Here is a 5,258-nt window from a genome sequence, read left to right as displayed (position 1 = left end):
GAGGGCAAGCTAAGGTTGCATGAAATATTTAGTGAACTCAAAGAGTTTAAGAAAGTCAGTTCTAGGGGTGCCTGGGTGGCTCAGCTGGTTAAGAGTCTGACTTGATTTTGGCTTAGGTCATGATCTCACAGTTCATATGATCGAGCTCCCCATTGGGTTCTATGCTCACAGTAAGGAGCCTGCTTGGGATTCTCTCTCTCCCTCTCCCTCTTTCTCTGCCCGTCCGCTGCTTGTGTGCATGCTCTCTCTCTCCTTCAAAATAAATACTTATTTTTTTAAAAAGTAGTCCTAATAAGATAAAGTGTCTGTGTTAGAAGCAAACTGAACGGTTAGCACAGGATAGGAGGTGAGTAGAAGGCTGTTCTGTGTGTAGAACATTCCTGGGTGTTATATTGTCTGATCACCCCTTTGCTGCCCTGGATGTTGTTTTGTACATTTCTCAAGTATTGCGTGTGTGTGTGTGTGTGTGTGTGCGCACGCGCGCGCGCACGCGCGCACAATGTGTGCATCTTGCAAATATCCAACTAAACTCTAAACTTCATTGTAGGCCAGAACCTTGTCTCCGTGTGCTCATTATTGCCCTAAACAGAGGGCCTGCGCAGTACCCAGCACCAGGTAAACACTGAACGTCTGCCACGTCGACTTCTGCATTTGTTTACGCTCTTCCTTAAAGACTGTTAGAGCTAAAGATGGCTCGAGCTGTTAAGAAATTCCTTCCCCGTCTCTGGTACTATAGTGGCTCATGAGCTTCTTTCGATTATGTTTCTTGTTGTCTTGGAATCTGGCCTATAAACAGAGAATGCTAAGTGCACACCACATCACAATCAGCAAGGACTGGTCTTCACAGCTGACACGGAGAATGGAATGTGCTCCCTTTGTAGAGATCGTGGCCCTGGAGAGAAGGTTCAAATTTTCATGAGCCAAACAACCGATCATAGCACCTTCCTGCCACCCAGGATGTCCTGACTTCTATATGGGAACCATCTGGGCCACCATCATGTGGTGTACATCATGATCACCATCAGTAAACTCGGAACATCATTGAATTCCAAGATCAAAGGAAACCTTAAAGGTATCCTCATCCAACATCCACCTTCTTTATGGTTAAGTGATTGATGACTGTTAGCAATTTACATAATACATTTATTGTTGGGAAGTTTTCTTTTCGTCCATACGAGGATTTGAAATCTCCCTTCCTAAAACTTCTACCCATTGTTTTGCTCATTCAGTCATATTTAAAAATTGACCTCTTTGTATGTCAGATTCTGTGTCATGTGGTGAGGCTAATAAGACGGTCAGGCCACATGTGCTTTCAACAGCCTCGTGGTTGAGTTGGAAGTTAATTACATAAGTATATAATAAACAGGCTGTATTTGTGTGAAATAATTCCTAGTTTTGTTTAAAAGCAGGATGGAGGAGCACTTGACCCGATCTGGCTGGCAGGGTAAAGGAATGGAAGCTTCCCGATGTATGTGATATGTCACTTCTCTCTCTAGCTTGTTAGCCAGGGAACTATTTAATCAGCTGTGGGTCAGCCCAATTATATCATCTAGACAAAACTTCCACATCTTTTCTGCAAACACAATACTCTTTGCTGGGGCACAGTGATTGAATCCCCTTCATTCTTTTCCCCACTCCACTCCCACCCCTATGTAGAAACGATGGCATTTGAGAAATTGACCCCAACTCCAACCATCATATCATATCCCTTGCCAGGATCCCTAATCTAAGCCTATCAGTGCATGGCATTCCACTGATGACAAGTACTCGGTTTTTTTTTTTAATTTTTTATTTTTTTATTTTTTAGAGAAAGAGAGTGTGTAAGCAGGGTAGAGGGACAAAGAGAGAAAGAGAATCCCAGCAGGATCCACCCACACTCAGCACGGAGTCCCATGTGTGGCTCGATCCCACAACCCTGGGATCATCACCTAAGCTGAAATCAAGAGTTGGCCGCTCAACTGTCTGAGCCACCCAGGCGCCCCAGGACAATTACTGTTTAAGGAGTGGGAACATTATGAAGGGAAAAAATATGTTCTGGGCTTGGGAGTGGCATGCTTTCTCTCATGTTTTCTTTCCAGAAATGAATGAGGCAACATGTAGCCTATTTTCTACTAGTGAGCAACTTACATCCATGATGAAGCCAACACTCTTATCAGAAGAGAGACAAAAGGAACTTGGATCCTTGATCACATCGCTGAACTGGAAGAACCCATCCTGACACACACTTCCAAGCACGTAAGCCAATAAACGTACTTACTCGTGAAGCTAGTTTCATCTAGGTTTTCTGTTACTCACTTCTAGAAGCATCTTAAGTGTTTAACTCGCCTAAAGCTTTATTAAAGCAAAACGATAGAATGTCTATGTTCCCCCCCCCCCCCCCAAACAACCAGTCTCATAATATTAAGAAGGGAAAGAAAGTTTCTTCGGTATTCTTGTTTTTGTGAATCAATTATGGTTCCTTGGGCCCAAAGGCATATTTTCCAGCAGAAATGTTCTTGATTCACTTACAGAATGGATAACAGTTGGAAGCAATTCAGCTCCACAAGTATTGATTACATGTCTACTCTTTGCCCTGCATTATGCTGGGCACTAAGGTATATGCAAAGTGCTTCTGAATAAGATATGGCTCCTTTCTTCAAGGAGTTTAAAACCCTTTGGAAATCAAATGTAATATAAAGAGCTTGAGCTTTGGTGTCATATACCGAGTTTCAAATCTTGCCCTGCCTATTATATGTCTGGCACTCTACGTAGGCTGTCTCCTTCAATCTTCACATCAACTGTTAAGGTCATTATTTATGAATGAGGAAATTAAGTTCAAAGAGGTAACTAACTTTCCCAAAGTGACTTGTCAGACATGATGGCGCTGGGAAATGAATATAGGACTGAGTCCAAAACCAAAGGTATGACCAATGTTTAGGTGGGAGTTGAATGTGCCATTAATAGGCAAACACCCCCAGCCAGCCAATTTATGTCTATTGTAGTTCTTCTGTCTTAAAGATATGCTACACTCCCAAGTAGTTCTTCTGTCTTGAAGTCAAAGGTGGTGCTCGGTTGGTCTTTTAGGGGAAAAAACTCTCAAGTGAGACAAAAGCTCCATCTGATGGCAATTAGTGCAAGAGCATTGAACACTTTTTTTAAAAATTTATTTATTCATTTAATGAAGATTTATTATACCTAATATATGACAGGCATTGTGCTAAACACAATGAAGAATACAAAGATTCATGAGGTTCAGTTTCTGCTCTGAAGGAGCTACGGCCTTTTAAGTAACAATAACTGCCATGCATCAAACATCTACTAACTGCTGGGCATTTTTTCATAATCATCTGTAATCTTTAAATGGCAGGGCAGTATTTTTGTGCCCATTTTATGGATGCAGGAACCGAGGCTTGGAAAAGGCTATACCCAAGTCACACAAGCAAAGTCAAGACTTGAAAGCAAGTCTGACCCCAATGCTTGTGTTCTTTTTGTGGGGAGCCACCTAAACTTGATTGACAGAAGCAGTGCCCAATAGGTGCTCCTTTTTTATTCTCTGCTCCTACTACAGTGCTGTCCGCTTAGGCACTCAGTGACTCCACCCTGTTTGTTTTTAGTTCTGTAGCCGAACTCTATCCTCTTGTCCTGATGGTTACCAAGTGATTGGTTTTGAGAAATCTGAGATCCGTTCCCAGTTCTGTTGGCCACAATAGGCCTTCTTGTCCCTCGTGTAAACTGGCTATACGATTTAGATGCAACAAATACATTTTGAACACCTACTAGGTATGCCGGTCCTTCCACATATGTTGTTTCATGACTTCCGTTTTTGCAAATAATGAATTTGGGGCTGTCATAAATTGCTCAAGGTCACTCACATTGTTAAACGTGGGTCTAAGATTCAAATGCCAGGTCTCTCGACGATCCAGCATAGCTTGAAATATATATCCAAGTTTTCAATATACTTTCCAGGATATGTCCAAGTCTAATACAATTTCTGTTACACCAGATGTGAATGCTGTTGGGTTTTGTATGGTGAGAACTACTTTCATTTAAAGCATTTACTCTCTTTCTTCCTCTCGGAATATTTTACGTCTATGCAACCTCTGCTTTTTTCCTTGGTGTCTCATAATTACTGGTCCTGGCTCCACGCTCTCTCCCATAACTATTCCCAGAGGCCAGCTCTCACCATGTTACAGCCTGTCTCCTACTTAAGTTTTCATGAGAAATGCCTCCTTTGTGGCATTTACCAAAGAGGGGGAAAGTCTCCCAAGCTCCTCTAAATAGCATAAAGTACTGCTTTTCTCATAGTCTTGAAAAAGTTTCTTTTTCTTTTCTTTTTTTAACTCTATGGTCCCACGAGTCTATGGTCCCAAGACCTAGACAGCTTGCCACATGAAATCTCTTTGAGTAGACTTTCTTCAAAACTTTGGTCTGCCTAAAACAGTGATTTACTCTCCTTAGCCCCAGGTAATCTCTTGGGAATACTTTGTTATTTTCAGAAAGAAGAAAATAGCAAATTAAACATGTGAGATTTATTTTGAAAATTAATGTTTATGGTAAAACTCAGCAGAGGTAAGGACCTCATTGGGGTAAGGCCACAGTAGTTCTTGTGTCTGTTACCTTGTGAAATTCTCAGTAACACATTCGATTTTTCTGTATTTCCTTCATAAACCCATCTTGTTTGACACTTCAGTGTGGTGACCCTTGGACTGAATGGAAAGAGTCTAAATGAGACAAGAGCTAGGGTCATTCACCGCTACATTCAGAAGCTGTTAAGTGTTTTCGGAGTTCTCTCAAGAGAAAGTTGGCATGAAGTGAGATTCAGAGTACCCTTTATTTGTAAAAAGGACAAGTGGGAAAAAATGTCCTTGTCTTTTGAGAAAATAAGCAAAATCATGCTTTCAGCAAAATCGTGAAAGCAGACGCAGCATCAGCAAAGTAGTGAAAAGCAATAACTGAGAAGTCTGATAGACCAGAGTGCAAATCCCATCCCAACTACTTATTAACTGTAAGTGGTTTAACATCCCTGGGGTTGACAATAGTTACAACTTCATAGGATCGTTGTGAAGTTTCAATGAGATAATGAAAGTAAAGCACTTAGTAAAGCATAACTTCCCTGATGATCCTACATCTGGTAAATATCCCAGCTGTTATGATAATGATTATGATTATTTTTTCTAGACGTATCTCTTCAGTGAAGTCCAAGGGCTGTGCAACAGGATGCTTCCACTTGGGCATCTGGTCATCACCTCAAGCGTATAATCCTGTACAGCAGAGATGGA

General features: G+C 41.4%; 1 long non-coding RNA gene across 1 annotated transcript; it reads left to right on the top strand.

Moving 5' to 3' along the window:
* Window positions 1–338: 338 nt before the first annotated feature.
* Window positions 339–2,264, top strand: LOC123586508. Its single transcript, XR_006706844.1, has 2 exons — window positions 339–1,072; window positions 2,079–2,264. It is a non-coding gene; the product is annotated as an uncharacterized LOC123586508 (long non-coding RNA).
* The last annotated feature ends 2,994 nt before the right edge of the window (window positions 2,265–5,258 follow it).

The sequence above is a fragment of the Leopardus geoffroyi genome, chromosome C3 (assembly GCF_018350155.1).
Source record: "Leopardus geoffroyi isolate Oge1 chromosome C3, O.geoffroyi_Oge1_pat1.0, whole genome shotgun sequence".
NCBI classification, from domain to species: domain Eukaryota; kingdom Metazoa; phylum Chordata; class Mammalia; order Carnivora; family Felidae; genus Leopardus; species Leopardus geoffroyi.
Note: the sequence above shows the minus strand (reverse complement) of the source record. Positions and strands in the feature narration are given on the sequence as shown.